The sequence below is a fragment of the Cervus elaphus genome, chromosome 15, assembly GCF_910594005.1.
Source record: "Cervus elaphus chromosome 15, mCerEla1.1, whole genome shotgun sequence".
Classification (NCBI taxonomy): Eukaryota; Metazoa; Chordata; class Mammalia; order Artiodactyla; family Cervidae; genus Cervus; species Cervus elaphus.
The window spans coordinates 32,862,223-32,888,403 of NC_057829.1; the positions used below are offsets into that span (position 1 = coordinate 32,862,223).

The 26,181-nt window shown below is 46.4% G+C and overlaps 1 protein-coding gene and 1 long non-coding RNA gene across 12 annotated transcripts in view; one reads left to right on the top strand and one right to left on the bottom strand.

Moving 5' to 3' along the window:
• Positions 1-26,181, bottom strand: part of KCNMA1 (potassium calcium-activated channel subfamily M alpha 1) — a 748,888-nt gene that overhangs the window by 659,894 nt on the left and 62,813 nt on the right. The gene's annotated exons all lie outside the window — the stretch shown is intronic.
• Positions 21,625-25,553, top strand: LOC122708584. Its single transcript, XR_006345222.1, has 3 exons — positions 21,625-21,759; positions 24,761-24,831; positions 25,417-25,553. It is a non-coding gene; the product is annotated as an uncharacterized LOC122708584 (long non-coding RNA).

The window sequence follows — 26,181 nt, forward strand, 5'->3', positions numbered from 1 at the left end:
TGCTTTCAACCACAACACACTACTGTTCTAAGTAACAGTGTGTGGGGAAATGTTTAGTGGGTGGAAAATACATGTTCCATTACCAACACCTGGAGTGTAAGTAAAGGCAATAGAGAAAGGGCCATGAGTCACTAAAGAAAAAAGAACAATCCATTGGTTCTCCGGGTTTCTCAAGTGGTGCTAGTGGTAAAGAACCCACCCGCCAATGTAGGAGACTTAAGAGATTCAGGTTCAACACCTGGGTCAGGAAGATCCCCTGGGGGAGGGCACAGCAACCCACTCCAGTATTCTTGCCTGGAGAATCCCATGGACAGAGGAGCCTGGTGGGCTATAGTCCATGGGGTCGCACAGAGTCAGACACAACTGAAGCGACTCGGCACAGCGCAGCAGTGGTTCTCAATCCTGGCAGCAGGTTAGTCAGTGGGAACATCAAGGAGAGCTCTAAGAAAAGGCCAGTGATTTGGGTCCCACCCGAGACCAACTAACATAGCATCTCCGGGGGTGAGACCCAAGCCATAAGTATTTTAAAAGCTTCCAAAGTGACCCTACTGCTCAGGCAGAGCTGAGGACAACTATCTGTAACACAAACTCAAGTACAGGTCTCCTAAAAGATAGAGGATACTGTTAGGTCACTGCGGAAAGCAGAAATGAGACGACCCTCCAAACTCATCCCTCCTACCTACCGTTCACAAAAGAAATAATTAGAATAAGAAGAAATATGTGACCCCCTCCTCCTCGATGAGAGGAAACCACATCTGGGAATATCTGGGGAAAGAGATGACAGAATCCCTGTGCTAACGCCCCCTCCCTGCTTCTTAAAGAGAAGAGAATGAATCACAGAATCCCAGGGGTGGAAAGAACCTTATAGGAAACTTAAAAAGGATCCTACACTTGGGTGATTGTTAAAACTGCCCTGGAAACTTTGTTAAAATATAGATTTCCCTGCTGCATCCCTAGGGCAATCTGACTCTATGTTTCTGGTTGAAGCATGGGAAAGAGCATTTTTCAGAAGATACTCCAAAGAGTCTTTTGGAGAGAGATGGCACAGTGGAACTAGATCATAATAATTCCCTTTCTCAATAATTAAGCAAAAGAAAACAAAAACACAAAAGAAGCAATATCATAACAAATCAATAAAAACTGTTTAAAAATGAGGGAGGAAAATCAGCAGTGATCAAACAAGGAATGCCTTCTAAACGGGAGACCTGAGTGAGGGTCAGAGAACAGGATTTGGGTGGTTTCTGTCAATTGATTTTCAGTCAATCCTAAAGGAAATCAGTTCTGAATATTCATTGGAAGGACTGATGCTGAAGCTGAAACTCCAATGCTTTGGCCACCTGATGTGAAGAACTGACTCATTGGAAAAGACCCTGATGCTGGGAAAGACTGAAGGCAGGAGGAGAAGGGGACGACAGAGATAAGATGGTTGGATGGCTTCACTGACTCGACGGACATGAGTTTGAGCAAGTTCTGGGAGTTGGTGATGGACAGGGAAGCCTAGCGTGCTGCAGTCCATGGGGTTGCAAAGAGTTGGACACGAGTGAGCAACTGAACTGGACTGGGAGGTCTGTCCCCACCCCATCCCCCAGAAACTTCACTGGTGAGGCCAAAATCAGGAGACTTTTCACTAATTACTACATGTTTGGGAAAAAGCAGACTATGTCTACATTGCTGCTTTTCCCCTTTTCTGACTTGATATGGAAAAAGTTGAGGAGACAAATCAGAAACTGCTAGGAAGAGGGCTGTGAAACAGCGCTATGGAGAGTTGGGGTCCCTCCCTCTGTCTCTCATAGAAGTGCAGACTCCAGGGCTCAGTGCCTAACTGAGGAGATCATCTAAATGTCAAGGGCATCTCCCCAGGGAAGACGGTACATCCCCCACGGGCGGAAGGAACCCTGGAACAGGACACTTCGCAAACTCTCAGGAGAGCAGCATGCAGCCCTACCCAAAGAACACAGAGCTCTGAGCCCTGACCCTCCCGGATTCCCATGTTCCCTACAGCAGACATCAGAAATCATCTCAAACTACAGCTCAGACACCAAGGCAGAGACTTTGAGTAAGCCCCAAAAAGAGTCATAAAGCATTTGCCCACAATACCAGAGCAATTAGAAGGATCAGACAAAGCTACCCAAGTTCAGCATAAGCAAGTTAAAAAATATCACGGTACTTGAATGTATACAGATACAACAGGGGAAAAATATGGGACAAAGCATACAGAACAGGAAGAACCCTATTTCGATAAAAACAGAACCAAAGAAACAGGAAATTTCCAACTAGTGTTTAATACTGTAGTAGAAATTAATCAGAATACATATTCCATAACACAAGGAAGTTGGATGACAAAGAAGATAGATCAAAGAAAACAAACTGAAGACCAAAATAACACCAGTTCAGATTGCTCAACAAATTGGATACAGAAATAATACATGTGAAAATTGGATTCCTACATAGGGGAAAGGCTCAAGACTAAACAACTTTGGAACTTATTAAATACTATCAATCTTAACAACATAAAAGCAATACTCTTACTAAAATAAGCCAGAGACAGAAGGTAAGATGAAGAATGTGAATGCTAGAAAGAAAAAAAAAAAAGAATATGAGTGCCGATTTCTTCAATCGTTTGATGGTATGGACTCAAAAGTCTAAAATTCAAAATAGTTAACAGAGAGTGAGTCACTCTGTGCAGCAGAAATGAACGCAACATCGTAAATCAACTATATACTTCAGTAAAATTTTATAAAAAAGAAAGTAATGACTCCCACCTTTTAAAATTTTCATTACCTTAGTGAGATCTTTTAGAAAATTATGTTTCAATGGAGAAACATTTATCCAGAGCTCAACATTTCCTTCCAATGAGCCCTATTAGAAGATTAAGCCAAAGAAATTAATACTCTGTTAAAATTAGGATGATCCTATTATTCTAAAATTATTCCTGCCAATCTATGATCTATGTCTCCTTCCAGCTGCATATACCCATAAAAGATGCTTTAGTGATTTTTCTCCTACTGTTCGAGATGGTTATTTTGAGGTTGTGAGATATGAATTATTTTAAAAATTCCTCTATGAACACTGGTGTTGCTTGAGTTACTTGCAGTGAATATTTTCAAAAACAACTGTTATTTTTAGAGATGGTTTAGATGGGACAGCCAAGTTTGCAGATCACTGAATCTACTCAGTGGTGATTTCTAAATCTCACCCAGATATCTCCAGACAGCACTCCTGAAAAGAAGGCAGCCTCCCTGCTGTTGCCAAAATCTCCAAGCTTAATGATGCACTCACTACCTCCCAACTGTCCCATCCCACTGTAGGCCAGTTTATAGTACAGCTTAATTTTTCTTCTTATTGCTACCCTTGCTATCATATCTTCTAGCAATAATGCCCACTCTTTACTGAATTGCCCAAACCATGTATTACTCATATTCTTCTACATCCTCCTTTAAATCTTCAGAGTATGAGGCTTCATTACGGTTTTCCCATTTTCCTGTTGAAGAGACTGATACCCACAGAAGTAAATTTTCCTGAGACTCCCCAGGTAGTAGGTGCTAGATCTAGGCTTCAAGCCATGTTTTTAATCAAAATGCTTTGCTAGAAATCGATGCTTTGTATTGATCCAATATCTACCTTACTCTGTTCTGTGAGGACACACCAAAAAAGTGTAATCCCTTTCCAAACATCACTGCCTTCCAATATAGGAAAACAAAAATCACATGACCCTCATCTGCCCAGCCTTCCTCCCACAAGCCATCCCACACCAGCTGCAAAAGATACTTCAGTCAGAGAAGGAGAAATATCCTTTGACATCCCTTATATGTGGAATCTAAAAAGAAACGATACAAATGAACTTACTTACAAAACAGAAAGAGATTCACAGACTTAGAGAATGAACTTATGGTTGCCAGGGGAATTGTGGGGGTGGGATCCGGGAGGGATAGTTAAGGAGCTTGGGATGGATATGTGTACACTGCTATATTTAAAATGGATAACTCTCAAGGACCTACATGGAACACTGCTCAATGTTATATGGCAGCCTGGATGAGAGGGGAGCTTGGGGGAAAATGGATACATGTATATGTATGGCTGAGTTCCTTTGATATTCACCTGAAAACATCACAGCAGTGTTAATTAGCTATACCCCAATATAAAATAAAGTTTAAAAAAAAAAATTTTTTTTAAATATGGAGAAAAGATGGCATTTTCTCCTGGTCTGTCATAAACCTCTTGAATGATGAATTTAAACAGAATCAGGAAGTTTCCTAGATGATCTTATCTATATGCTATTATTTCAGTTCCACTTTGAACAGTTCCTAATAGTTGGGTTCCCTGGGAAGAGCTCCCAAGAGACTTTCATGCCACAGATGACTCCTAACTTCCTGGGTTAATGGACGGGTGTAGTGATGTGGATCAAGTAATTCATACCCGGCACAGATGTGTATTATATGCATTTTTCAATTTATCTTCCTAATTATATTTTTCCACAGATTCAATTCGTATTGAAATGAGTTTCTACTCCCCTAACACATGTTGGCTGGCAGTGGGGGGAGGGAGAGTAGGATGAAAATGTTAAGTAGATTTTCCACCAAGCCTGACTCCTCCCAACACCGTCACTCATCACTGGGAGCCCACGGGGCTAGGAGGGGGCTGAGGGACTTGAGGGGGGTCTCCCTGGTTTATAATCACTGAGTCTGGCTTTCACACACAGATGGGACAGGCCTTCCAGCGGGGCACTGCGCACGGCCTGGCACCTCTGTGCCACAAGCCACAGGCAGCTGGGCACAGAGGCACCCCAGGCCTTGCCGGGAACACTTTCTCCCAGGACTGCGCACTTCCCAGCAGGGTTCTGTTCCAGGGAAAGATTCCACGGCCCTGGTGTTGCGCACAGGCCGGCAGGCCTCCACCAAAATGCACACCTGTGTTGGCAGCGGGGCCATGGAACAGGGCCTGGAAAACATCGGCCCATGCCTCAGTGAAGGAACAGAGACCCAATATAGCTCAGCCCAGACCGAGCTGGGCTGCTGACCCCACTACTCTGTCCTGAAATCCTCTCCGGCCATGTCCTTGATATCACCTCCGTGTCCTTTCCAGACCCCCAGGGCCCACACAGAGCCCTTCACTTCCTCCTGGTGGCTTTCCTCCAGGGGAAATCTGAACTCACGTCTCCTGGCCCCTCTGTCCCTTGCAAGGGAGCGGGGGGCACACAGTGCCACAGCCCAGAAGGAAACTCCGCAGGGAATCAGTCAAAAGACAGACACTAAAATTACATTTTCTCACTCCCTTCTCATTTGGAGGGAAGTCTGTGTGAGGCTGGCTGTGATCACACACTCTCTGTGGAAGTGAGAGAGCCATCTCGACTGCCTCCTCCTCCTCCCGCTGTTTCTTCTCGTTCTGTCCCCTCTCCAGGCCTGCGAGGCCTCCCTCCTCCACTGAACCCTCAGCTCACTGCCTCCCACTGACTTCCTGTGTGCTGGGGGGTCCCGGCTTCCAGAGACCTGCAGAAAGCCCTGGTCCACCAGCCAGGAAAGGGTGAGCGTGGCCCCTGCCCTACGCAGAGACTCAGGATACAGGCAGCAGGGGAAGTAGACAGTGTTTGGACAGAAGATACCTCACACAGAAGAACAAGGGAACATTCCAGCCTCTAAGAGTCTATAAATACTTTGGTACAAGGTCCAAAGCTAGTAGCCTCTTCAAAACCCCAAAATATATGGAGTCCCAGGCCACTCCTATCACCTTCTTCTGGGAAAGTTCACACAAGAAGGTTATATCTCAAGATTCTCAGACACGTGCTCCTTCTCCAAGTGCCGCCTGGCTTCCAAACTGCCTGAATGTATCCACGAGAAAGAGAAAGGGACAGGCTGACTCTGAGAAATGCTTGTCCACCGTGCAGTTGCTGGCCCCTTCAGGCCTCCTTCACATTTCAAAATATTACTGCTAAGTGGTTACTTGTCAGGGAAGCACATAGACAACCTCAAGGATGTTGAAACAGACCTAGATAGTTGAACCAAGCCTGACTCTTACAACTAAATTATTGTGTACCTTTATAGGGTATCTCCCTGGTAATGAATCCGCTTGAAATGCAAGAGGTCCAGGTTCGACCCCCAAGTCAGAAAGATCCCCTGGAGAAAGGAACGACAATCCACTCCAGTATTCGTGCCTGGACAGTTCCACGGACAGAGGAGCCTGGAGGGCTACAGTCCATGGGGTCGCCAAGAGTCAGACATGACTGAACGACTAACATTTTCACTTTTCATAGGGCACCCACTGTATGTACCTACCAACCCCCATCCAGTCCAGCGACCATGAGGATGGTGTCACCATCCTCTGGTGCAGGTGAGCCCAGAGAGGTTAAGGATCTTGCCCAAGGCCATTACTTGTAGCGTCCAGTGGCCAATTCATCAATCTAGTCCTAGAAACCACACCAAACGTTTCCCCTAATGAGTGCCTGTAACTCCACAAAGAAATCCAGCCCAGCCTGTATAATCCATCAGAGCCAAGGAAGAAAACTCCTCTGTCAAAATGAAAGATGCTAATAGCAAGGGTGTTTAGCTGCAAGCATTTTAAATTTCCATAAAAAAACTCCCTGTACAAAGATGAAGCTGAAAAAAATCATGCTGAATCTGCCTCTTAGAAGCCAGTACCTCCTGGAATCAGGACATCTACTAAAGAGCCCTCCTGCTTCCCCACCGACCTGCCATCCCCACCATGACTTATTAAGGAATCATGAGGGCTCGGAAAAAGGAATAGAACTGGTCAATTATATTTTACTCTACCCACTAAACCTGAAATATTATGCCCAAGCTCTGACAGCTCTTGCCTTTCATTTATCTTGGCTTTAAGAAGACAGGGAAGGGGTATGGAGCCAAAAACCCAAGTGTCTGAGCATTCACAGTAATTTAGCCTCACCCAAGACTGAGCTCCCCGATCCAGGCCCACCTCTTCATGGCTTTTCCAGATCACCTAGAATTTGGGGTGAGAGCCAGCCTTTCCACACACAGTAAGCCTTCTGCATGGAAAGGCACATGTTTCCAGAACCACCCAGGCCCTCTCCTGAGCAAGTATTCTCACAGAGGGGTTTCGAAGCAGAGACTGGTAAGTCAACATGGAATTGCCATCCCCTTGGATGAACTGACTCAGGCAGTACCCAGAACTTGCAAGACCAAAGGAAATGGGTTGACTCCAAAGACAATCATTTAGAACAAGGGTCAGCAAACTAACAGCCCAAGGGCCAAATATGGCCCGGTGTGTGTTTTGGTAAATAAAGTTTTATTAGAACACAGTCATGGTCCTCGGTTGTATATCATCTGTGGCTGATTTCATGCTACAAAGGCACGTTTGAGTAGTTGCAACAGCATGGCCAACAAAGTCTAATTTCCTATTTTACTCTATATATACAAAAAAAATGTTTTTGCAACCCTCAATTTAGAAAAACTTTCAAAAGTGGTTGGGGCTATTTCTTGAGACCTTTCAAGAGCAAATGATATCTCTAGAATATAACTGATACAGTCCTGCATGGAGGAAGAAGGATGGAAAAATGTCTCTGGAGGGTCCTTCCAGCACAATAGGACACCAATAAAGGCCCCAGGTGCCTGATACTCAGTGCCTCAGGCGACAGAAGTCCTATTTACAGAACAACAGTCTGTGAAGAATAGGAAACCCTCCTACACTATTGGTGGGAATGGAAACTGTCACAGCAATTGTGAAAAAACAGTAGGGAGGTTCCTTAAGAAACTAAAAATAGAGCTACCATATGAACCTGTAGCTCTATTTTTAGTTTCTTAAGGAACCTCCATACTCTTTTTGGGCTTCCCTCGTGGCTCAGACAGTAGAGAATCTGCCTGCAATGCAGGAGACTCGGGTTCGAACTCTGGGTCAGGAAGATCCCTTGGAGAAAGGAATGACTCCAGTATTCTTGCCTCTGAAAATTCCTTGGACAGAAGAGCCTGGCAGGCTACAGTCCATGGGGTTGCAAAGAATCAGACTTGACTGAGCAGCTAACACTTTCACTTCACATGACCCTGTAATCCCACTCTTGGGCATATACCTGGAGAAAAACATGACTTGAAAGGATACACGCACCCCAATGTTCATTGCAGAACTATTTACAATAGCCAAGACAAGCAAACAACCTAAATGTCCATCAACAGATAAATGAATAAAGACGTGACGCATATATAAAATGGAATATTACTCAGCTATGAAAAAAGGATGAAATAATGCCATTTGCAGAAACATGGGTGGATTCACAGATTATTATACTAAGTGAAGTAAGTCAGCCAGAGAAAGACAAATATCATACAATATCCCTGATATGTGGAATTTTAAAAAAATACAAATAAACTTATTCACAAAACAGAAACAGACTCACACAGACTTCAAAAACAAATGTATAGTTACCAAAGAGAGAAGATGTGGGGAAGGGTAAATTAGGAGTTTGGGATTAATATATACCTGCTACTATATATAAAATAATCAACAAGGACCTACTGTACAGCACAGGGAACTATATTCAATATTTTATAATAACCTATATTGGAAAAGAATCTGAAGCGGAATGGATGCATGTATATGTATAACTGAATCTGAAGCTATCAGAATGCGGCATACCTGAAACTAACACAACACATTGTAAACCAGCTGTGTAAGTGAGTCGCCCAGGCATGTCTGACTGTTGGTGAGCCCATGGACTGCAGCCCACCAGACTACTCTGTACACGGAATTCTCCAGGCAAGAATACTGGAGTGGGTAGCCATTCCCTTCTCCAGGAGATCTTGTCCAACCAGGGATCACACCGAGGTCTCCTGCATTGCAGGCAGATTCTTTACTGTCTGAGCCACTATACTCCAATAGAAAATAAAAATTAAACATTTTTAAATTAAAACCACCACCACCGGTACACACCTTTGGGAGGTCAAACCAACACACCTGGGATGACCATACATAAGGAATTATGCCAAGATGAGAGAACCACGTACTCAAGCTTTGGTCACCACGGCTAGAGGAAAATGGTGTCCCCTTAAAACTGGTGTCTTGGTGGTGGCAGCAAGAAGTGAGAACTTCCCCAAGAAAAAGGCAAAACTGGAGAGAAAGTCACTGACATTCAGAGACCGTTGGCCCACTTGACGTATTTTTCTCCATTGCCAATGTAGGAGGGTGAAAATGCTAGTTTATCCAGGGAGATAACAGCTTCACTTTCAGAAGAGGAGGATGCTAAGAGGGGAGAGAGGATGAAGAGGAATGACTTAAGATTCAGGGGCCATGCAGGGGCCCTGACCCCAGCCATCCAACAGACTGTCCTGAGCCGGGCAGTGGTGCTCACGGCTGGTCCGCTCACCACCAGGCCCAGGGTAGAGTGAAGAAAGGAAACGAAGGCAGAGAGAGAACTGCCTCTGACAGAAGTCCGGGTGCAGCTGGTAGGGAGAATGGGGGTCAGAAAAGATGGAGGACCGGCCCAGCTCCCAGGCAAGACTGGATCACCTCTCCCCAGAGGCTCCCACATCTGCTCTGGCTAGAGCTGGGTCTCGCAATGCCTACGGTGTAGACTTAGCTTGTGCGCTCCCCAGGGCTGCCACAGCATCCGGAGCTACCTTCATTCTGCTGCTGGGAGCACTGGAAGGCCCCCGGGGCCTTGGACCTCTCTGGGACCTCACACTGTTCTCTCCTGCCTGACTGTCTCTTGCATCTCTCGGATGAACATACCACTGTGCCATCAACACACTGGTCAGCGCGCCTGTCTTGGCCCTGTGACCTTGTGGAGACCCACAGAACAGAAGAGCTAGAAAGGCTTTGGAGAACTTTCCTGAACAAGCACCTCACGCCTCTCCCTAGGGACTCACGTCTAGGGAGAAACGAGGCTGCAAAGTGGCAAGGGCTGAGTGGGCTCCTCGTGAGTACATTTTCCCAAATGGGGCACTTTTAAGGTAAGACATTGACGTAACTGTTAAGTCTGGAAAAGAAAGATCCTAAAACAATGTGAGAATAGAACCCTGAGATAAGCAGAGAACACAGTGGTAGGGTACTATTTTTATATGCTGCCCCCTCCAATCCAAGCATGTCCCAACCTCTGCTCCCCAAGCTCTGCCTCCCAGAGGTAAGGCTCCAAGATTTTGGTGTCGGAGATCAACATAGTCACTCAGGGGTCAAACTCATAGAATATAAAATTGATTCAAAGATGGAGGGAGGGAGACCAAGATGGTGGAGTGGAAGGACGTGGAACTCACATTACCTATAAATACATCAAAAGTACATCTACATATGGAAAAATTTTCACAGAACACCTGCTGAAAGCTGACAGAGGACCTCTTATACAAGCAAAGCTGCATGAAAAATACACATGTAACTTGGTAGAACAAAAGAGGGGGAAATGTAGGGAGGACACAATTTTTATAATGAATAAAACACACATCTTGGAAGGACAGAACACCTTGCACAAGTTTATGAAGTATTTTGCACAATGTGGGTGACTCTGGATTTTTCTGCTATATTTGAGGCAAGAGATGGGGGAAGGGCTCATTTACCTTTATCCTTCTCTCCCCTAAAGGACTTCAGTAGAAAATTCTCAGAAACACCAGATTTCTTTTTTTTTCCAGCTTCTTTAAGAAATAATGTTGACCTACAATACTGTGTAAGTTGAACTGTCTTGTTGTACACCCAGTCTCTAATGGTCCCATTTTACAGATGAGAAAATTGAGACCCAGAAAAGGCCAAGAGTAGAAGCAGATTGGATCCCAAGCCCCTAACCCCCATGATCAGTGCTCTTTCCAAGAAAGTATCACCCAAATTTAGGAGCCCCACTCCACAGGGACCAGGAATTGCTTCCAATTTAACTCATCCTGCCCAGGGACTGGAACAGCACACTACTATGAATAATTCCGATGGGTACAGTGATGCTCTGAGATTCCAGCCAGGGTTCAGTGGATGCCACAGCCTTGGGTCTTCAAGGAAGACCCCTTTTCCTGAGGATGGCATGTATGGAGCACTGAGGGAGGACCAAGACCTTCTGGTCCAACCTGGACAGCTCAGCTACTCCAGTCATCACTATGACGGCAATGTGTATTTGGAAGTAATCCTCTCCTTCCGGGGATGGTCCTGGTGAGTCCCACAAAGGGGACACCATGGTTTTCAGCTTGCAGATGCCTTCACAGCCCAGTTCCATTGAAAAGCCAGAAGTGGTGAGAAGGAGGTCAAATGCCAGCGACAGAGGCCTCCCTGAGGCATCACATGGGCCAACACCACAGAAACAAGCATTGCAAGGAATACCCCTGATGGGGAAGGAAGGGCACTCATTCCAGGGAAGCGAGCTGGGTGTCTGGGGGGAGATGTGGCTGATGAGCTGCAGGCGAAGGGTGAGCAGGACCCTTCCTCACATGCCAGGTGACTCTAAGGCAGAGGCACAAGGCCCTGGGTGCTTCTTGGGACTTGATCTGAGCCCAAATAAAACTCGATGGATCAAGGGTCATTTCTGACTCATAAGAAGTGAGTATCCAGGACTGAAAACACCACATGTCTGGAGAATTAAAAAAAAAAAAAGAAAACAAAACAGATATGTAGACCTTGGAGAAATAACCTGAAAATCAGAATCAAGGAAGGGTCAACCTCTCTTTTAACAGCAAAATAAAAAACATCCTTTACTAAAATGACACTTCAGTGACACCTACTTTCTCAAGCTTCTCTTTCTGAACTGAATGCAAAAAAACAATGGTAAAACTAAGTTCTGCTGGTTCAGCCAACTTAACGACAAAAAAGAATCCAAGAGCCTCTCAGGGCTGTAAGCAGAGTCCTATGCCGAGTGTCTTGAATTGTTCCAAGATCCCAAGCCCCAGGCTGAAGTTAAGAATGATGTATGAAGCAATATAAAAACATCATTTTCCATTTGGCACCAAGAACTTGGTATAAAGCTTTGGAGGTTAAACTAAACAGATGAAAAGGGAACAGTACAGAGATCCAAACTCAGCTCCCCCATGCCCTTTGCACACACATACAAGCCCCAGCAGGGCATCCAGAGATGCAGGGGGTACCAGAGAAGTCAGAAATCTGGGCTGTGTTTGGGGGGGCTCCAGTTCTGTGCTGGAATCAGCTAGGTCAATTCCAGTGAACTATCACATTCTTGAGTTACTACCCAAGAATTTACTTAGGCAAACACTGATATTCTACAAAGAATCAGTAGCAAAATGCAGGGTTTCAAAAGCATTTTGAGCTCCTCTCAAAGAGGGTCGGACAAGAATCCAGAGGGAATCTGTGCTGTGGCCAGGAAAAGAGTGTGGATTTCAGTATGGGGTTCCAAGACACTTCCTACCACCTACCATCTGGGGAACTTGGGACCAAACACCCAACCTCACTGAGCCTGTTTCTTCTTCTTTAAAAATAGAATGAGAGTCTTCAAATTGATTAGGAAGAATTAAAAATCATAATTCAGGGCCCAGACCTCTGTCACCTCAAAAGTGCTCCTACGGAAGTGGTTGTGTTATTGATGAGGAGGAAGGTGGTGATAGAGTGAGGCAGAGCCTCCACTCCTCACTCATCTTAAAGCCATGATCACGCTGCATCAAGTGGGACCAGGGACCCTGGAGATATGGATCAGATCCATCCAGAACTGAGGATCGAGATGACCATGGACACACTCAGCCAAGCGCCCCATATCTAACACCAGGGAGCCATCTTCCATCAACACCCAATGGTCATGCTGCTGGGATACACATCAGTGAGCCAAAAACACCCTAAGAAAACACAATCGCTGGAGCATTTCCCCAGCTCCAGCTTCTGGCCCGTGGACCACAGACATAGTCACACCCCAGGGCCTCCAACCCATCTCCTATGTGCCCTGCCAGGACCCGAACCGAAAGGCACGTAGGCAATCAAGCATATGTTCTCTCTGATGGTCCTCTAGCTGCAACAGCTGGTTGGTTGCAGACTAAAATAAATAACTCACTCAGACAATTCTGGCAATTAAGTCTGGCAAAAGAGCTGGAGATGGATGTGACATATACTAAGTGAAGAGCAGCACAAGAGGCAGGTTTCTGGGAGGTATGGAGAGCTATGCAAAAAAATTAACTCCAGAGCTGTTTGCAGGGAATCAGGAGCTCTGGGCTCATTATTTCCATCTTGGCAGCTGTCAGTCACAGCCAAAAAGCAGCTTAATCTTGCCCTAAAGCTTTCAGAAGCACTAGGAATCAAGGCCCACAATTAGCCCTTTGATGTTGAGTTCATGAGTTATGGGCATTTACCAAGTGGGAGGCTGCAAGCTTCTCCTGTATGACATGTGTCCAGGACACGAAGGATGTGCAGATACATACAAATACCCAGACAGCCAGGGGTGAGAGAAACAGGTCCATAATATTAACCCAACTGAGTTTAAGGGAAACAAGTGTGCAGTTTGATACCGTTTATATGGTGAATGCAAGACTCTTGAGCAGTAACAGAGAAAGTAATTCTCATCCCCTTTAGGGTTTCCAAGATGAACTGAAAATGTCAGAGGAAAAAAACAGTAATAATGTGCTATCAGAAGGGTTGGGAAATCTGGCATAACCCCTCCCCGATATTAAAAAAAAAAAAAAATTCATTGTCTGGCAAGGTTGAGAAGTTCATCCTGGGGCTTCCCCGGTGGTGCAATGATTAAGAATCTGCCTGCCTATGCAGGAGACACAGGTTTGATCCCTGCTTCAGGAAGATCCCACATGCCTTGGCGCACCATAGAGTCCATGCTTCGCAACAAGAGAAGCCACCACAAAGAGAAGCCTGAGCACTGCAATTCGAGAGTAGCCCCTGCTCAGCTCAACTAGAGAAAGCATGCACACAGCAACAAACACCCAGTGCAGTCAAAAATAAATAATAAGTAGAAAGAAAGACACTCAGCCTGCTGCGAAGTGATTTTTTTTTTCCTCGTTACATCATTTTCTGAACAAGTAAGCAAACATCCCAGAATGGAATTAGAGAAAGACTGCACCAGTCAAATGAGGCATTTGGATGTTTGGACGATAAGAAATGCTAAATAATCAAAATAATAATTAAATAATAATCATTTCTTCCCCCTTGTGCTGAATAATCTGCAAAGCCTTCTCAAGTTCTCAGTTTCACTGGGTCTTCGCAACAGAGCTGTGAAGGGGGCATTCTGAGTCCTCCTGGTTGGGATAAGGAAAAGGCTTCTCACGTCTCTAGGCAGCAGGTAACTCCTGGAATATTTGTAATTCTAGTCTTTACAAAAAACAAGAACACAAAGGAAGGACAGGCACCAGGAGTCAGGTGATGCCTGGGTGGCACCTCCCTCAGCTTATGGACTTGCAGAGTCAGGGGTGTACTGAAGACCACTCCCCTCCCAGCCGTGAGCAGACAGCTATTTCATCAGATCTACTGGATCACAATGATGTCAGGGGAGGGAACCCATCAAAGTCATGGGACACAGCAACTGAGACCTTGGACCCATGATTCGCCAGCTTCCATGTAGTTCCGGAAAGTGTCTCAGATGACAGATGTCCTGAGGGAGAGAAGCCAGGCTTCTGGCTAGTTCTAAGAAGATAGGTTGCTATAATACAGCTGGTGTTAACTGGGGACTTTTCTGTCCTTAGGCTTGCCCCTCCCAGTTGAGAATACTGCCACATCTCAACAGCAACACTGGGACTCCAAATAAGATCCCTGCCCATTCAGATGGAAGACAGCAGAGGTCCAACATATACCTAAGAAACAGAGTCTGGGAAGTCAGGGTCAAGCCAGGCATCTTGACAGAAGTCCTGGCACAGTCCCTGTTGGATGAACCTCGAGGCCTCCCCAAGCAATACACTTTCTAATGAGTCTTTCTTCCTTTAGAGTACTTGTGACCTTAGATGGAGATCTGCTGATGCAACATTATCATAAGACAGCCGTGGACATTCAGGCTCCAGTGTTACACCAGAAATATGGTGACTGACTTGAAAAGGTCTGATGGGCTATTTTTGCCTGGGAGTTCCAGCCCCAAATGTCTAATAATCCTCCATGCCCTTGGTCAGCACAGCCCCTGTCAACACTCGGGAGGTATTCAGATCACCCTCAGCTGATCTGAAGAGGTGGAGCGTCATGGTGGTCTCCTTAAGACAACTGTAGGCAACAGGCCACATGTCCAGGGTTGAAAATCAAATGTCTGCACTGGTGCAGCGCTACCAGTGTTAAAATATTGAAATATTTTTTACATGTTAGTAAGCACCTTCTGCCCCAAACTCTTGCATGCCCACCACCATGACTCTGATCCCTCTCCTGTGACCCCAGACCTCCCTGTGATTCAGCAACTCCTAAGTCACCACCTGATGGGGCAGGTGAATGCCTCTCCAGGACCAAACTAGTGCCCGGGGTGTGCAGCTGAGAAAGGATGTGAATCCCACCCCCACCTCACCTCCCACCCCCACGTGGGCCCCATCCATGGTGCTGCAGCTGGGTCACACTGGTGGAAAGGCTGGAGGCAACAACTTTGCTGAGAACCAGTTGGGACCACACTATCTGCTGTTCTCCCCAGCTCTCCTCTTCAGCTAGAAATGCTAACTTCATTCCCATTGGGACTGGGCATCCTGGAGAAGAACCTAAAACCTTACACATATTGTCACCATACTTTGGAGTCTACATGTTACTCACTCAGTCGTGTCCAACTCTTTGCAACCCCATGGACTGCAGCTCACCAGACTCCTCTGTCCATAGAATTCTCCAGGCAAGAACACTGGAGTGGGTTGCCATGCCCTTCTGCAGGGGATCTTCCCAACCCAGGGATCAAACCCAGGTCTCCTGCATTGCAGGAGGATTCTTCACCATCTGAGCCACCAGAGAAGCCCTTGTTTTTGAGGAAAAGGTCAAAACAGAAGCAGCAGCTCCTGGCTCCACCTCTGCAATTAAATATCTGGTTGGTATCACCCACTAAACACTTCACACAGTCTCTGGTCCAACAACCAGAAGCCACTGCTCCCCCCCACCGCTGTCCCAACAGAACCGCGAGGGCCCTCAACTCTCAACTAGCTTGGTGTTTTCAAACTGCAGACCACAGCCCATGAGCAGAGCACAGAGTCGGTTTAACAGTTCACGACTGGCATTTTTCAGCTGAAGCAGAAAACAACCTGGCAGCACAGAAAACAGGAAACATTGCACATAGAAAGTGCTACTGCACGAAACTCTGAATTACACACATGGATGGGTGTGCTGGGTTGAAAAAGAAAATGAATCTCTCATTGTGGGTCCCAAGGGAAAAAATAAAGCTTGGAAGCCCCTGAGCTAGCTAACTCCACCCTAACAACGATGAAGAAGCTGAGATTGGAAAAGCAGCATGACCTGTACCAGGAGCATGTGAGTGGTTTCCGGTCCATGCAGCCTGTGGCCGTCACTTCTCTTCCAAGCAGGTCTGACTCTGGACACAGGGGTCGGGTTTCCTGGATGCTAAGTAGCTGGCTCTTCAGCCGTCAAGAGCGGCACTCGAGGGGTCTCTAGTGCGCTGTGACTTCCCCCAGCAGACTAAACTTTAGCACTGGACCTCCTGACTCTGACCAGGATGCTCTGAGAGGAACACACTTCTTGGTCTACCAGGCCCACAGCCAGGCTGGGGCTGGCAACGGTTTGGGCCCAGCCTCCACCTCGAGCCTCCTACGAACTTCCAAAGTGCCTAATGATGCCAGCAAGCTGGGGGACCCAAGGCCCAATGCCTTCCTCAACTGGAGACTCCAGCAAAGCAACCAGAGCTCTTTATCCAACCTCCCTGTCCTCACAGGTGCACCCCGCATCCACTGGGAAAATGAAGAGTGTGTGACCTTTGGAAGAGCCTAAGACAAGCGAAAGGCTCCTTCTGGTTATCTCACTCAACACAGAATAAAGCCCTATGATAAAGGTATGTATACAGGCCTTCCCAGGTAGTGCAGTGGTAAAGAATCTGCCTGCCAATGCAGGAGACAGAAGATATGTGGATTCAGTTCCTGGGTTGGGAAGATGCCCTGGAGTAGGAAATGGCAACCCACTCCAGTATTCTTGTCTGGAAAATTCCATGGGGCCACAAAGAGTTGGAAATGACTGAATGACTGAGCACATACAGACATAGAGACCCCCTACACACACACACACACACACACACACACACACACACAGCTATCCCTTCTACAATGTTTATCCTATTTTAAGCATTTCACATCAGTTCAGTTCAGTTGCTCAGTCGTGTCCAACTCTTTGTGATCCCATGGACTGCAGCATGCAAAGCTTCCCTGTCCAACACCACCAGCTCCTGGAGCTTGCTCAAACTCATGTCCATTGAGTCGGTGATGCCGTCTAACCATCGCATCCTCTGTCATCCTGTTCTTTTCCTGCTTTCAATCTTTCCCAGCATTAGAGTCTTTTCCAATGAGTCAGTTCTTCGCATCAGGTGCCAAAGTATTGGAGTTTTAGCTTCAGCATCAGTCCTTCCAATGAATATTCAGGACTGAATATTAGGATGGACTTTAGGATGGACTGGTTGGATCTCCCTGCAGTCCAAGGGATTTTCAAGAGTCTTCTCCAACACCACAGTTCAAAAGCATCAATTCTTTGGCACTCAGCTTTCTTTTTTTTTTTTTTATCTTAATTAATTAATTTATTTATTTTTTTAATTTTTTTTTTGGTCATACATTGATATGAATCAGCCATAGATTTTTTCTTATGGTTCAGCTCTCACATCCATACATGACTACTGGAAAAACCATAGTTTTGACTAGATGGACCTTTGTCAGCAAAGTAATGTCTCTGCTTTTTAATATGCTATCTAGCTTTTCTTCCAAGGAGCAAGTGTCTTTTATGTTTATCCTATTTTAAGCATTTCACATATTAATATATTATTCAATCTCACCCTCAGCTCAATAAAGTAAATGCTATTATAATCCCCAGGCCTTCCCTGGTGGTTCAGTGGTAAAAAATCTGCCTGCCAATGCAGGAGACAGAAGAGATGTGGATTTAGTGTCTGGGTTGGGAAGATGCCCTGGAGTAGGAAATGGCAAACCACTCCAGTATTCTTGCCTGGAAAATCCCACGGACAGAGGAGCCCAAGGGACTACAATCCATGGGGTCACAGAGTAAAGACATGACTGTGTGACTAAACGATTATAATCCCCATGCTGCAGGCAATGGATTGAGGTAAGAAAGGCTCTGTGACTTGCTCCCTCCATCAGGTGGTCAGGGGCCTGGATTGAAGACCCCCTGCAGTACCCAGCCTTGTGCCTTTAGGAGCTGCCTCATGGGGAGGTCCAGATGCTTTCAGGGAAGCAGCCAGAGGGAGGAAGGCATTCACAGAGCTTAGGGAAATGGCTATTTTAACCAGCAGGGGCATTTTTTAAAATGCTATTGCACTTCTCTAGGGGTCCAGTGGTTAAGACTGCACTTCCAATGCAGGAGGCCCAGGTTCAATTTCTAGTCAGACAACTAAGATCGCACATGCTGCACAGTGCAGACAAAAATAATAATAATAATGAATGTTATCATTTTTGACCACTACAAACATCCCAGGTAAGAAAGAGCTAATGCTCTTACGTGCATCTTTGAATTTGGGCTTGTTAATTACAGGGTTGGAGATCTGGAAAGGACCCTAGAGCATATGTGATTCAGCATGCTCATTTTACTGATGAGGAAACCAAAGCTGCTACATGAATCACCACACTCAAGGTCACATAGCCAGTAAGTGACAGAAATGAAATGAAATCCCAGGGGGCCCAGATTGGGGTTTTGAGGATGTGTCCATTGTCCCTGCAAAATTAATACATGTTGATGTGGAAGTCTAGAGCCTGGTCCACAGCTGATAATGCCACATCCTAACAATCCTGGGATCCTAAAAGAGGTCAACTGCCCAAATTTCCACCAGAGACCTTGCCAGCCTCCTGAGTATTCAGATTTCTAAGTAAGCACCTGAATTTTGTGTGATTGACTTCAGCACCCATTGAAGGCGGCTTCTAAATTTAGACTTAGCATCCGAGGCAGTCTGTTGCACAAAACTATATTTCCTCAGGAAGATGTTGTCAGAAACAGTAAAATCGAAATACATAAAACAGTTTCTTCATACCTTAATAATATTGAGCTGCAAAAATAGAGTCTCTTAAATAAAACTCTAACCATAATACCCTTCAAAATTAACTACAGTGTCAAGGACTATACAGAATTTTTTTTAAATGAAAATTCAGAAGTGTCCCATCCTTATTTTCTCATTTGTCAACACAATTTTCTAGACCTGGCAGTTATTTCTAGACACCTGTCATTACCCCGTATAGAGCTGTAGCAATTAATCTTTTGGGGTAGTAATCTGCACTTTATGTGACAAAAATCACCTTTGAAGAAGCTGAAGCTTCTATTAGTTTTAATCACCTCCTCTTTTGCCTATTCCAATTAGTTGCTGATATTCAATCACACACATCTCTCCTACACTCTGCATATTCATTTGGACCTGGGGGAGGGAGAGGGGCTCTCACGGAGGACAGCTTAACCAAGGAATCACTGCAGGGCAGTAACGTAGCGGGACTCACAACTGACGTTTCCACGCAACCTTCCATCAAAATGCCTGATCGTCCACTGCCAGAACACATGGGAAAAAAATTACTCTTATGCCCTGAAATTTTCCATTCTTGATCTCAGCCCAAAGGTAACTTTTTTATTTTTAAACTTGAGCAAAAAAAAAAAAAAAAAGTTCAACTATTTTTGATTCATGCCTGGGCTAAAGAAACACACTTTGTTCTTATTAAAGCAAGGTAAGATTTTTTTTTTTTTTAACACATAGGTAGCTCAAACAGCTAAGCTTCAAAAGCCCAAGCATTCCACCCAGCTAGTGTTCACAGCAACAGCACCTTCCCTATAATTGCAAAACCAACAATCAATCGCCAGGGTGAAAGGGAGCTGGGATTCCATTTTCTATATACCTTGGCTTCAGCTCCACTAAATACTTTAAAGAACCACACAGAATTCTGAAATTTTTAAGCTGAGTGGTGGGGCCTGAAGTTTTTTCCCCCTCCTCTCTGGGTGGTAAGGAAACCCAAGGACTTGTCCAAGTCCAGGGAGAGGTGGCAGGTCCCCTGATTGCCTCTGTCCCCAGGCCTTGCTCACCTGCTCTCTGCTCATCCGTCCTATCCAAGTTCATTCCGCTTCCCCACCAGCCCTCTATTCCTTCTAGTCTAGTCTACACTTGGGTAGATCATCAGCTATTCCCGGTCTCCATGGAGAACAAGAAGGAGTGCCTGGATGAGAAGAATTAGGAGAACAGTGCACCCTTTATCCTAACCCCCATGTACCTCTCTGCTCCTCAATGGATGCTCTGGGTTTTGGGTGCAAGAGTCTCCTCTCCACTCTCTCATCTTCCGCTAACACACCTGACACCTACTGCAGGCCCAAGGGAGAGTCCACAGCGAAGGGAGTGCGTCCATCCATCCTCCTGTGGGGCTGCGCAGCACACATGTGGTAAGACGCATGTGACAGGCCCCAGTCCTGGGTCTGCCACTCATAAACTATGCACCTTACCTCTCTGCAAACTGGGGCTGATCACATCTGTCCTGCCTGTCCCCTACCACTGCTAAGAGAATCAGGAGAATCATAAATATGAGCATGCTTTATAATCAGACCCCAATATAAACACATATTCCTATTAATAGGCACATGGTGCAAAAGTGTGGTATGTTCCTTTAGGATAAAGTCCAAGAGATACTGGCAATAAAAGAAAGCAAATTTTTCAGGGCAGAAAACAAGGCGCTGAAAGAGAAGAACAGAGACTGGGATCTGCACGGCTCCAGAAAAGGGTGAATTCTCAGTGATGGAGCAATCAGTGAGGGCTTCCTGGAAGAGGAGGCTTTCTACACAGCCTGGAGTAGCTTTCACCACACTGATCAAAGGTGCTTTCCTACATGCCCCTACCCTAGAGCAAGAGCTCTTCAAAGTCAGGAGACCTCTCCTGCATGTCTCTGTCTCTCCCTAGCCTCCTTCTGCACCATGAGTGCTGAGTGAATGAAAAAATGAATGGAACCCTGAATGAACAAGGAGCCTGGACACCGGGAGGAGGAGGAGGGAACCCCAGTGAAGAACAGATCTGTCTTGAGGGCTTGTTCAGGGCACTCTGTGGCCCAGGCCAGGTGAAGTGGGGTTTGGCAGGGGCCGGTTGGGGAGGGTGGGGCAGACGAGGAAGGAGAGGAAGGAAAGGCAAATCATGGTCTGAGGGCAGATGGCCTGACTTTGAGGCAGAGGAGCTCAGGCTTCTGAGCCCAGACAGGAGGGAAGGGAGTTCAGGGTGACATCATGAAATCAGCATTCAGGAGATTAATCTGGCAGCTGCGTGCAGGGCGGCCTGGAGAAGGGAGTGAAGTAAGCGGAGCAGAGCAGCCAGGAGGCAACTGCGATAACTCAGGCAGGTGGTGAGAGGGGCCAGGATGCCACCGCCTCCCCCGTCCAGTCACGCTTCTGGCAGCACCGGCTCTAGGACAGTGGGAGCTCCGTTGAGGGCCTGTCCTCGCTGGGTGACTCAGTGACTGTCCTCACTGGGCCGGACCTCAGATGTCCTCTAGTCCCCCGCCCAACACCAGCTTCCTGCAAGTGGTCACCTTCCCCCTCCTGAATCCCTGCAGCGCTGAGCCAGTCCATTTTTAGATGACAGCTCCCATAGTACGCGCTCCCTGAAAGGAGATAAACTGTGAGGAGGCAGGGAGGCAGAGACAGAGCTTTCTCTGCGGCGCACACTTCTCCCAAAGTGGCGTCCTATCAACAATTGAAGGTAATAGGTTCATGTGACAGCTAGGACTGCGATAAAAAGCGGGAGAGAAAAAAGCATGCAAGAAAATGCTGGTGAGTTCAACCTATGTTAAAACCATGCAGAGAAGTATTGGGTTGGCAAAAAAGTTCGTTCAGGGTTTTGCGCCATCCTACAGAAACCTGAACAAACTTTTTGGCCAACCCAGTAAATCCTGCTGGTTAAGACTTGGGGGAGGGGAGTTCTGATGTCAGACTACCTTGTTTCCATTCAGCCCCCGCCACTTACCAGCCTGTGACCTCAGGCCACTGGGTTCTTTGTGAGTCAATTACCCCAATTACCCCCATCCGTGTGTGTGTGTGTGTGTGTGTGTGTGTGTAGGTGTGTGTGTAGGTGTGCGCCCACCAGGCCCTCTGCCCATGGGATTTTCTAGGCAAGAATACTGGAGAGGGTTGCCATGCCCTCTTGCAGGGGATCTTCCTGGCAGGTGGGTTCTTTACCACTCTGCCACCTGGGAAGCCTAGCAAGGAACTAGGGTACACCATGAACAGCAGATTCAGGGGCCCTGCCTCAGACACTGCAGAGGAGGCCCTAGAGACTGTTTAACTTGCTCTCAAAGAGATTCCTAGGCATACTAACACTTGAGAATGCCATGTGTGAGGCTTCAGTTGGTTCTATCCACATTACTTGGCAGAGCAATTAAAGCGATGTTAATGATCATTCCCACTCAACTGAACAGTCACAAGAATGAGACGAGGTGACAGGTACGGGGCTTAGCACTAGGCCTGACGGATAGGTGCCCAGTAACCCATAACCATTAGAGTACCATGCTGGAGGCTGTCTGCTGAAGCATAAACTCTAACACCCGAGGCTTATGAGCAAGTCCCGTGTACTGCGGCTGCTCTACAGCAGGTGTGGAGGTATGAGCTCCTCACCCCCACTGGAATCCCAAGATGAAATGAGCCTCCCCACAGCTCCGATTCTCTTATCAGGGGACACACAGACCCAGTCGATGCCGCTTCCCCGTTCCAGACCTTCAGATATGGCCAGGCAGATGCTGCCTAGCCACAAAATAGTCTGTCCTCTAAACCTCTGAGTTTCTCTCTTGCTTCGTGTCTCTTACATTCACCCACTGCACAGAGAAGATGAGGCAGCAGAGACAGGAAAAGAAGAAAAAAATACTTTTTAAATGGAATAGCAAAAGGGGGTCTTGAAGAGTATTGCCCAAATGGATCCCATGGGTACTGAAGGTCTGTTTAAATGGAATCCCACTAACAGAAAGCTGCCGTCCTCTGAGGAATGTCTCCGACTACCACCCCCAGGAGCCCCGCCCCAGGGAAGACAGGAGCTTCACGGCCCCCTGGTGTCCAGGGCCGCCACCTGAAAAATCCCGCAGTAGAGACACTTCTCGCCATGCACGAATGCTGTGGGGAGCCTTTGAAAATAAAGTTTCAGTTACTGCTGGCATTTCCTGCGTGTCCTGCTGCTGGCTGCAGCTGTCCCACGGAAGGCAGGTGACGTCATCCACAGGCCTGACGGTGCTGAGTTCCAAGGCCCGGCTGGGCCCGTGTCACCGCGGAGGGGGGACCTGCCATTTCCTCCCTAAGGCCAGCGCTGCTCAGGTTCACAGCTGCCCTTCCTGGGTAGAATTCCACTGTCACTATTTGGACTCACACCAGGAAAGGTCCAGAAGCTTTCCCAAAGTTCAGGACAACCCCATTTGACAGTTCCTAAAATCTTACTCTGTGCCAAGACTGTTCTGGGTTCAGGCAAGCCCAGACGAGACCTACCCCCCAAATCCCCACTGTACTCATTTCCCAGAGCAGAAAAACAAACAAAGAAAAAAAATAGTCTTGCGTTTCTCTGCCAAAGAGAAAAGGAAGAGGAAGGAGATTAAAAAGAAAAGAGAAAAAAGGAGAAGAAGAAAAAGAATGCATGTGAGGAAAGTGACAAGAGGAGGGAGAGGTGAAGGGGGAAGGATGGAGAGGGAGACAGGCAGGAAGATGGGGACACTCCTGCCCAGGTGCCTCCCATCCCCACCTTCCTCCCACAGTCCAAGGCGCTCAGGCCCTGGGACAGTCCCGGCAGGTCTCCTCCAGGGAGAGCTGACCAAGAGAACAGGACACAGGACGCCTGCCGGGCACTATAACAGATTGGGCCTGAGCCCTGAAGTGGAGTTCAAGTTCAATGCAAAATTCAGATTCCCCAAGGGCTGGGATTAAGTTAATTGGGAATAGGATTTGCAGGCTGTATCTGACCAAAATCCCTATCTGTCAGCATATTAACCACACTCAGGCCCGTCTCAAAGTCAGAACTGTGCCATCCCACCACCACCCTGGGACGGGAGGCCTAGCCAGGGCCTCGATACCTGGAACTGACCCCCTCTGGTTGGCAGTCTGACTTTCAGCCATCCCAGCCCCCTCCTTATAGAGCCCCTAGCTTCCAGATGAATGTGTCGCTCCTGAACACATACAAGTCCCTAGGGGAACTCTCAGTGATTGTGACACAGGCCCTTCATTCATCTGAGGAGCTAATTTAATTAAACAGGAAACTGCTGGACCCTTCTCCAGGGAGAAGGAGGTGGGAAAGAGATGCAGTCTCCAGAATCAAAGGAGGAAAAGGGAATCAAGACTCCTGTAAAAACTGTCTAGTTGAACCCTCAGAGCAAACCTGTGGGGTCAGATTACACAAAAGGAAACCAAGAATCTGAGAGGTCAAGAAGTAACCCAAAATGTCACACAGTCATGAAATGAAAAATTGCCTGTTTTCATATCTGTTTTCTTTCTAATGCAGTGTGATGCATTCAGTGGTACATGTATGCATGCAAAGTCGCTTCAGTCATGTCCGACTCTGAGACCTATGGACTGCAGCCCACCATGCCCTTCTGTTCATGGGATTCTCCAGGCAATAATATTGGAGTGGGTTGCCATACGCTCTTCCAGGGGCTTTTCCTGACTCAGGGATAGAACCCGAATCTCCTGCATCTCCAGCATTGCAGGTGGATTCTTTACTGCTACTGGGGGAGCCACCGGGGAAGCCCCCATTCAATGGTACAAAATTGTGCAAATTAACTTTTTAATGTTGTTTTTGTTGCAGCATTGTTCAGAATTGCTATCTTGATGCTTCTAATAAGAACCTGTGATAGCACATACCTAGTGCTGAAGATGGTATGTTCAGTTTCAGTGATTATATTTTTCATTTCTGGATGTCCTATTTGTTTTTTCTGCAAATATCTGTAGATCTTTAAAATTAGTATAGTGTTTCCTGCTCATTTTTTTCAATGACTTGTTTTACTTTATTAACATTTTAAAGACATTATATATCCCATTGGTCTTGTACCTTAAACGTTTGGGGGTCTGATTCCTTTGCTTGTTATTTCTGCTGACTTTCACTCATGAAGACTTGCTTCTTCATCTGTAATCGAGGGTAAAAACTTGTGTTGGAATGGCTGGGTTTTATCTACGCAATCTTTCAGAGCTTGAACTATGAGCACAGCCCTCCAAAGATGACTCTCATTTGACTTTGACAGGCACGATGTGATGCTACCAACCCCAAATTATATCAGATTAATTTCACAGCTTGGGGTTTCTTGGGTCACACAGGTAGTACAAATTCAAAGCTGAACTGTCACCAGAGATCTGTGTTCACGCAAATGTCTCACAGGAGACACTGTTTCATTCTCCTACCCACCACCAAGCCAAAGTCAAAGCAGGTTAAGTTCCCTTGTCTGTTTCCTTGGCTCTCTCTGGCAGGTGTCTGCTGACTATCTGTTCCTTGAAGATGGAGCAACCCTGGAGGGGCTGGTTTTCTGCAGAAATCTCATTTCCAACATCCCACCCAGCAAGCGCCTAAAGTTTGTCTCCTGGGCCTTGGGAAAAGCCACACTTTCAATCCTAGCTTAAAGTCTGACATGCCTTCAGCCTGATTTCTTTTAGACATCTCCAAGTATTTCTCAGAGCTTGCATCTGTGCCATTTCCTGCAGCTAAATGAACACGGGGTATGCCTTCCTCTAGTCTCAGGAGCCCAGAGTTCCCAGGGCCCTTGAAGGTATAAGCTTCAAAAACTTTGAAGTTCTGAAGCCTTTACTGGGAAAGAGAAAAAGCTGCAGCAGCAGAGAGCTTTAATGACCTGCAAGACTAATAGTTAGAAAGAAAACTGCGCACCTCTGCGCAGTCAGCAGTTTCCAGGAAGGGGGCAGCTGAATATTTTAAAGAAGGAAGAACAAAGAAGAAGGAAATAGTAAAACAGCACAGAGGAGATATGAGAAGAGTCTATAACGAATGTAGAGACAGTCCTCTCACTCTCGTTTTATTTAGCTTCATTATTCCTCATCTGTGGCTCAGCAAAATAAAGTGACACATTTTCAGCCTACACACACACACACACACACACACACACAGACATGATGTGGGCCTTTGTTATAGTTGAAATAAGTGCATGGTTAGAGACTACAATTCAATTGTCTAAGAAACCACACCAAACACCTTGCTTACACCTCAGGATCACTCTAGTTTCC